General features: G+C 49.4%; 1 protein-coding gene across 1 annotated transcript in view; it reads left to right on the top strand.

Moving 5' to 3' along the window:
- The first annotated feature begins 6 nt into the window (after positions 1-6).
- The window catches only part of VIL1 (villin 1), a 26,474-nt gene continuing 17,403 nt past the window's right edge, over positions 7-9,077 (top strand). Inside the window, exons 1-3 of the mRNA XM_023529722.1 lie at positions 7-1,683; positions 4,355-4,837; positions 6,352-6,434. The gene's annotated coding sequence lies outside the window, so the exon portion shown is untranslated. The remainder of the gene's footprint in view (positions 1,684-4,354; positions 4,838-6,351; positions 6,435-9,077) is intronic.

Here is a 9,077-nt window from a genome sequence, read left to right as displayed (position 1 = left end):
GAGGGACCTGTGGGGCCCAGTGTGCGGCTCCCCCTTTCTCTCTCTCTCTGTGCTGCCATGTTTCTCTGCTGCCAAATTGGGCCCCTTGGCCCTTTCCAGTTCTGCATGGGGGAGGGGCAGGGTTCCTGCTGCCCCATGCCTTGGGCCCCCAGCCTGGGAACAGTGGACACCAAGTGCCTTCCATAGAGCCCTCTTCCCCACCTGGTTTTCCCAGGGTCAAATCAGGTCAGCTCTTGCCTGGAACAACCTCCAGGATGCTGGTGGGAGAGGAACCAGTCTCCCCACCTGCTCCCTGGGGACTGATAGAGCCCTTCCCCCCATCTCTGCCTAGAAGTCGTGGGCGGGAGGGTAGAAGATCTGTTACTGCTTGTGAAGGGAACAGGGGTCTGTTTTTTAGGGCCCAGAGTCTAGCTTCTCTGGGCTCAGCAGCTGACGGCTGCTCCCCACACCACCCACGCCCTCACCCCTCAACACTCACCTTGACCCTTCCCCAAGGCCCTGGGTCTTGGCTCCTCCAGCTTTGAGTGTGGGGGCATATCAGGACCCCTTTGAGGTGTCATATAAATATGTATATGTGTATATAGATTTTTAGGGGAAGGAGAGGGAAGGGTTGGGTTAGAGACACCCCTGCCTCACCCTTTCCCTGCACCCATAAATTGTGGGGAGGGAGGGAAAGGATTTTTACGTTTTTTAAACTGCTATTTCCTCAATGAGACAAGCTGGGCCAAGAGGCCCCAGGCCCAGCCCTCTGTCCCTGACACCCTCTTTGCTCCATTCATTCATTCATTCATTCATTCATTCAAAACAGTTATTGAGCACCTTCTCTATGCCCAGCCTGTGCTAGGCCAACCAGCTGACTGTGTGTGGGGTCTCTGTACCGCCTAAGCGGTGCCTCCCCCACCAACCCCGTACTTCACCGATGCCTTTAGGGGATCTGTAGGAGGTGGGACCCTTCTGGGATTTGGGGGTCTTCCTGCGAAGCTGTCCCCCTCCACTGTGCCAACCCACTCTCTGCAGCCCTCTGCCTCATTCTCTGCTGGCTGGGGGCAGTTCCCAGGGCATCCTGCCTTCCAGTTCTGCCTCCTTTATCTGGAGCCCTTCCCCCAGATGATGAGTCTGGAAGTCAAGGCCTTGGGCTCTCCCCAGGGCCTAATGGTTAAGGGGACCCACATACCAGTGCCAAGAGGAGTGTCACATGGAGATGTCATTGTTCCCCCCCCCCCCGGAAATCTGGGGGTGGGAAGGACATGGCTGGTCTGAATCGAGTGACCCTCCCATCTAAGTGCCTTCTCTGTGATGGAGAGCCCCTCAGTTTGATGAGAACTAAAGAGAAAGCCAGATCCCCCATCCTGCCTCTGTGGTTATTGGGGGGGGGGTGATGAAGTGGGAGGAGTGATTGTGTTTCCTATGAAGCCACACCCCACTTCTGCAAACTCTGGAGGGCGGGAAGTGCTAGTGGAGGAGGAGCTGCCCAGGCCCCTGCGTCTTCAAGTGCGAAAGTGCAAGGTTAAGCGCACCACTTGGATCTGAGTACTATTTAATTCTTCTACCTCGCTTAGCCTCAGTTATGTGATCTGCAAAGTGGAGCTCGGCCCTTTGCAGAATTGGTTAAATGCTTGGAGGACTCGTAGGAGTAGCTCTAAAGCTGAACTGAAAGGCGTCCCCAGGAGAGGCCCCTGGAAGGTATTTGGAGACGGGAGGGGTGTGGTCTGTCCCCCGGAGTGGAGGGGAGGGGCTCGTGAGGCCCCAGAGGGTGGAGGTGGGGAGCGGGACGAGTTACTGGGAAGGGAAGTTCAACTTCCAACGTAAGAACTTTGAACGTGGCTGACGTGGGCCTCCCCGGGGCTGTCGCGGGAAGAGCTGGCAGGCTGAGGCGTCAGGGACGCTGGAGAAACTGGGTGGGACAGGCGCTCGGTCCCGTTCCCCTGCGCGCCCCCTTCCCTTGTCCGCCTCTCCGCGGCCTTCGGCTGGCCGCGCCCCAGCATGAGTCTCCCGCCCACTTCCTGCCCCCGCCCCTCCGGCCCTGGCAGCACTTCCTTTGCAAAACTGGGCAGACCCTGGCAGGAAGTGCCCTCCCGCCCCGGCCCTCCCTGCCCTCCTTCCCACGGTGGCCACTAGAGGCCTCTCTGTCCTCGCGGACGCCGGGACTCCCCGGCGCGGGGCCCTCTCGGCCTGACCCCTCCTCTACCCCGGGGGCTGGAAAGATGAACACCAGGATCGTTCACTCCTCTTCCCGGAGGTGGGCAGCTTCTGCCCCCCCGACTCCACACCCCCTTCCACCACACACACAGGGGAGGAGGGAGATCGACCCTTCTCAGAGATCGGTCCCTGTCCCCTCCTCCCACCCCTCCCTCATCCCCTTGTGAATCCAGCCTCATGCCTGCCTCCCGGTGCCCCAGATGCTGTTCTGCCCCCAAGTCTCTGAGAGTGACCCGTCTTCCTCTGCCTTTATCCTCTTCCTCGGGGTCCTGCTGGATTTCCTGTTCTCAATGCAAACACTGGTCCCCCAGATTTGCATCACACAGGTCACGGAGTCACCAGGGCTCCCAACTATGAATGAGACTGCAGTCAGCCTCTTCCCACCACCCACACACCCTTCACCCACATAAAGTTCAAGTCAACCACAGGTGTCTGTGCTTCCTGTGTGCCAGGCATGGTGCCAGGCCCCGGGGAGACACCATGACTAGGCAATGCCTCTGCTCTCAAGGAACTCACACCCCAATGTGGAGAAAGACACCCGAACAGTCTATCTAAAACCTAAACGCTGCAAATGTAGCCCCAGAGAGAACATGGAAGGCTGGAAGCACAGACAGCCACGCCTGGAGTGGCCATGGAAGGTTTGGAAAATGCGTCCTGAGGGAGTTAAGCTCCTAAGAGTTAGGGAAGGAGGAGCAATTCAAGTGAAGGTGGCCTGAGTGAGGAGGTGCACCAGAAAGAAAACAAAAGTGCCAGGGTCCAGCCACAGTCGTGTGGGAAATGACAATTTTGGAATTGTACATAGAAGGGAAGCATGAGTAATGACCCTGCGGAAGGCAGGAAGGGCCAGATAATCCAGACCTATAGGCAGACCAAGAGAGTGGCCTTTTTTTCTTGCAGGCAATGGGTGCCTTGGAGGGACACCTGGAAGCTGCACATTGGAAGTTAAACCAGGGATCTGGGATGGGGGACATTATTGGGAGACCACAACCAGGGAGGATGGAAGATGAAGACTTGAACTGGGGCAGAGGCAGAGTGAAGAGAGAAGGAAGAAGGGATGGATGTGAGATAGGAGATAAACTTGGCAGGAAGCTGTGGCTGGCTGGCTCGGGACATGAGTAGGCAGGAGGGAGGAAGGCTTTCGAGATGTCAGCTGTGAAAATGCCTCTAACCAAGCCTGGTATGGGACAGATATTAACTATTTGCCTGTTACGCACACACACACACACACACACACGCACATGCACACACACAACACACACACGCACATGCGCGCGCACACACACACACACGCACACACACACACACGAGAGGAAACGGGTACCTGATAACAATGCTGCTGGTGGAAGTGTAAACTGGTGCAATCTCTTGGAGAGTAATTTTATATCTATCAAAAAAAAAATTTTTTAAATGCAGATACTCTTTGATCCAACAATTCCACTGTTAGAAATTTATGCTACAGATAAAGCGTACATACATATAACTTTGTATATATCTCGGTATTAATTGCATCCTTGTTTGTAATCGCTAAAAACTAGAAATAAGCTAAGTGTCCATCAGCTAGGGACTGGTTAAATAAATCTTGCTCTTTAGATGCAAGCGAATACCATGTAGTCATGAGTAGAACTATCTGAATAGATATAGAATGATCTCTGAGATAGAACAGTAAATGAAACAAAGCAAGATTCATAACAATAATGATGATGTCTTCCCACTAAAGAGAAACATAAAAATAGACACAAATATACATATATACTTTTGTGTACTTCAGTAGGGTAACAAGAAATGGGAATTGTGGCTAATCTTAGGGAGCAGGGCTGGGGGACTGGATGGCAGTCATCTAACATGAGATATACATTTTTACTGTATATCTGTTTGTATTTTGAATTATTTTATCAGATACATTTATTAATTTTTTAAAATAAAATCAGTTTAAAGTTAAAAATACAGCTTTAAACATACTAACAAACTAGAAATCATAAATTACATTTCTTTCCTTCAAACATTGCATGCCTACACTGTACCAGGCACTAGGGTGCAGTAGCAAGCTAAAAGACAACGTGGGAAAAATCAGACGTGAAAAAAGCAATTACAAAATGAATATTATAAAACAAGTAGAAAGTGGCAAATAAAAAATCAAAAACTTTTGTACTTCCAGTGCCAAACTATGCCCCAGGATGACTTCCAATTGCAATGGGGAGAATGTGCCTTTACAGTGGGAATATCGCAGTAACCAAGGGAGCAAACTTCGCATCACCTGGGCTGGGCTGCTTGACATCATATACCTCCCGATGTGATGCAATGTGAAGTACACAGCATCACCTTTGCCCATGGACCAGCACATCAGCCACACCTGAGAGCTTGTTAGTAATGCAGAACCTCAGGCCCCACCCCAGACGTAGCGAATCAGATTCTGCATTTTAAAAGGATTCCCAGATCATTCTTACAATATTGAAGTTTGAGAAGCACTGGCCTTTTACAAGTATTCTTCAAAAAAATCATTTAACCAGAACTTATCAAGTCTTTAGAGGTGCTTTCGGTTTGTGGGAAATACAGGAGGAAGAGGAACAAATTAAATAATAAAGAAAAACAGACAAATCCACAGTGTGAACGTTCTACAAGACCACTGTCCTTGACTCAGGTAAGTCAATGTCATAGAAAAAAAAGCTGGAAGACTTCTAGATTTAAAAAATACTGAAGATAAGACTATATACGCTTAATAGGCTATATCTTAATATCAAAAGAATTGCAAAGAACTTTACTTAGTAGGTTTATTGTTGATAGTGTTATTGGTTGCTGTGTTTCTGAAACTATTTTGTGTTTATTGTATGACAGATAAACATGTTAATGTTGAAAACCAAGATTTTCACTGTGGGATAAGGAAAATACATATATAGAATGTGAAAAAAAATACTAAAGAGAAGTAACAGTCAAAGGAAATGCATGATCTTGATTTGACTATGAATTAATTAAAACAGCTGTTAAAGTCCCTGAGAAGACAATTAGAAAATTTGACCATGGGCTGAATAGAAAGTATATTAGAAATAATTTGTATTATTGTCAGAAGAAAATCGTATTACAGTTATGAAGGACAGTGTTCTAATTCTTAGGAGATGTGTGATACACTAAATATTTTGGGTCGAATATTATGATATCTGTAACTTCTATATATATATATGACAAATTTTAATTCTTGAGTCCATGGGTGTTTATTATTATTCTAGTGTACTTTTTCTATGTTATACTTTTCTGTGTTTGACATTTATCATAATAAAGAAATTGGAAACAATTTTTAAAAACATAGGTTGTCCTAAAAAATCCTGAGGCTAAATTAAAAGACAAACAGAATACCCCGTAAATGACAGGCAGGTTGCCAACCTTAATACATTCAACACGTAACTCAACAAATTAATTGAAAATTCACAAAGAGGACAGAGCCAATAAATATATATGTAAAATGGTCTATCCCACTGGTAATCAAAGAAATATATATATCAATACAGTGATGATTTTCTTTTTGACATTTAAACTGACAGAGATTTTCTTAAAAGCTGGAGCCCAGGGCTGGGAAGAATGTGGCAAAACAGGCCTCCTGTGCTGAACACGAGACTATCAATTAATGTGACTTTTCTGGAAGGTGATTTATCTATTCACATCTTTGACCCAGCAATCCCACTTTTAGGAGTTTATCCTAAAGAAAGAACGCATCTAATGGCAAAGATTTAGCAATTAGAATATTTGTCACAGCATTCTTTGTATTAACAATTGGGTATAATTTGGAAGTCAAAAAATGAGCTATTGGTTACTAATCTATGCTCTCTATCTAATGGATTGCCATGGGACAGTTAAAATGAAGTTGCAAAATAACATATAACACATCCCAGTAAAAAAGTATACATATGCAGATCAATCAATGTTATGTACATATAGCAATCACACACAACATATTGACTGGACAATGACTTGAAAGAAATATTTGAGAGATAATCTATAGATTATCTCTGCAGTGGAATTATAGCTGAGTTCTTTCTTTTTCGCTTTTTTGTATAATTGAGTATAAATATATACTTTTTATTCACAAAAGGGTGTTATTTTAAAAAGCAAAATATCTCCTGCAGTTTGTTTACTCACACACGCACTTGTGTGCACACATAGAACTCGGGAAGGTGTGGTCGGGAGGAGAGGCTGCCCTTGCCCAGCCCACTTCATCTCACCTGCCAGAGGACCAGAGTTCAGAGGTGAGAGAATTTCTGCAGGGGTGGAGGTTGGAAGGTAGCTGCCCAGGATGCTGAGTTTGTGGGCAAAGCCAAATTCTGTGCTTGAGAGGGTTGCGCTCCTTTCCTGTGCCGAATGAGATGGGTCCCCTAGGATCGGGGGTCCGAAAAGGAAACGCTGCTGAGGCAGAGTGGCAGACAGAGTCCAAAGGCACTGGTTTATGGCAGCTCATAAAAACTCCAGGTGGAGCCAATGCCCTTGAAAGTGGGGCAAGAACACTCAGGTTGCTTCTGAGCGAGTGTCATGCCCGGGAGAAGAGACCTTCAGGGGTGCCCATCGGTCCTGGAGGTGCCCCAAGTGTGAACCCCTGGCCCTACATCATGGGTCTGGGGCGCCCTTGCCCCATGAGCCATTCTCCCAGGGAAGGAGGGAGGACCCCTAAGCCGCCTCCTCCGGGTTGGCAGGAAGAAGCACCCAGGGGCCCCTGCCTTCACTGGCCAGTGCTGTCCACCTGCCGTGAGGGTCTGGGCCCTGGGCAGAAATGGACTGCATTCCTGGAAGCTCTCTTGGCAGCCAAGGGTGGGGCACATCAGCTCGGCTGCTAGGCTGTCGCTGGGCTCTGGGCTCTCAGGGACCTGGCGGGCACCTGCCTCCCCACCCCCTCACCCATTCCCTTTCTCTCTCTAGGGCCCTATCTTCCCTTATATGGTGAAGGCAGTTCCTAGCCGAGGGGGGGTGGGGGACAAAGGTCGCTCTCCTACAGCCAGCTTGCCACAACTCCCTGAGATCTCCCAGGTGGCAGCCGCCTCCTCCAACCAGGTAAGGCAACCCTGCTGGGACGCACAAGGACCGTAGGTGGTGGGAGAGGTATAGGGGCCCATGTTTCTCTCTGGCAACCTGGGGCCTCCTGGAGAACCTTGGTGTGGCACAAGGGAGAGGCCTGGCACTCTGGAGAGTCTGGAAGAGCGCAGCGCCCAGCGTGGCTTCCTGGGCCTCTGAGGAAAGAATTGTGCAGGTTCCACCCCAGATGGCTGCTCTTTCAGACCTGCCGCTAGCCCCCGCCCCGCTCCGGATGTCAACCATCCCAGGTTGCCCTGGACTGAGGAAAACCTGGAGACATGGGACTTCCAGACTTAAAACCTGGACAGTCCTGGGCGAACTGGGACTAATTGGTCATCTTGACCTCACCCCACCCCATTTCTTTACCCATTTCTTCATCTGAAATGATTTCTTTCTTTATGTCACCATTCCCCTGACACTCCTGGGACCTCAGGGCTCTTGTCTCCCGGATCCTAGGGTGTGAACAACAGCCATCAGGAATTAAATGGGCAAAGGCAGAGGCAGAGGGCTGGTGTCTGTCCCATCTCCCTTCTATCAGGACCTGTCCCCTTGGCCTCACCAGCCACTGTGGTCCCATTAAGCTGAAATGGGGGGTAAGGGAGGCAACAGCCAAGTCTGGACAAGAGTCTTGGGGACACACAGACTACCCGCTTCCCAGGAGCCTACTCAGGTGTCCTCAGGTTGGTGGGTGCAGAGTCTGCAGGCATGGGGGGCTTTTGGAGCCAATCTTCCCAGAATCCCCTTGCCCACCCCTGGCCGTGAGGAGGCTCCCACTTCTCTATTCAGGCTGCTGGCGGTCCCCAAGCCTGATTTCTCTCTAGAGAGGCAGAGCACCCAATTTTTCAAGTCCCTGTTACCCCGAATCTCTCCTCCAATGGCTCCTCTATTCCCCCTGCTATTCACTCTTAGAATCAGAGCATGTCCCTGGTGGGACTTTAGAGATCATCTAGTTGACCCCTCCACCTCATAGATGAAGAAATGGGGTCCATGTTCATACAGCTTGTGAGAGTCAAAGAGTCTGTCTTAGAGAAAGGGAAATGTCGACCAAAGTGGTGACTGAAACTAAACCAACATTCTCTTTCTTTGTACCCAAATCGGTTCTACTGAACCAGGAGTCCTGAGGGCACTGTGGTCCCTGTGTGTTGGCCCCACAGAGGAGGCCACTCCTGGCAGGGACAGCAGGCAGGACTCAGGCACCAGGGGCTCCTGCAAGCTCAGAGCTGGAGATTGGCAGGTGGCCCTGTTCTTCTGGAGAGGGCGCTAATTAATCAGATGCTGGGGAGGGAGATCATGCCCCCAAACTCCAGAATGCCAGGGCGAGAGGTCACTCCTTGGGACTCAGAAGAGGGAGTTTATGAGCAGTATAAAGCCAGGTCATTGTTCCAAGAGGCAACTCAGAGTCAAGGTGCAGAGAGAGATTAGATAGATTCCAGGCTATCTGTGAGGGCCACATGACCTTTCATTCATTATGTTCAAGGAGCACTCATGGAGGGCGACTCGGTGCCAGGCTGGGTGGTGGGATCGGTGAGGAATGGGGTGGCTTCCAGCCTGGTGGGAAGAGACAGGATGCCAGGGATGAGAACAAGTGGGGACAAGTGGTTCTCTCCCCTGGCTCATATCAGAATCACTGGGGAGTCTTAAAAGGACCCATGCCTCACCTCTCAAAAGTCAGAAAGTAAGATACCCATGCCTGGGCCCCACCTTAGCCTAATTAAATCAGAATCCCTAGGAAATTGGCCTGTTCACTGGAGCATCAGTATTGTTTAAAAGCTCCCCAGTGATTCTGATAAGCAGCTAGAGAGGAGAACACAGTTGCAGGTCAAAAC

Source organism: Pteropus vampyrus, unplaced genomic scaffold (genome assembly GCF_000151845.1).
Source record: "Pteropus vampyrus isolate Shadow unplaced genomic scaffold, Pvam_2.0 Scaffold42, whole genome shotgun sequence".
NCBI classification, from domain to species: domain Eukaryota; kingdom Metazoa; phylum Chordata; class Mammalia; order Chiroptera; family Pteropodidae; genus Pteropus; species Pteropus vampyrus.
This window is presented reverse-complemented; position numbering and strand designations above follow the sequence as displayed.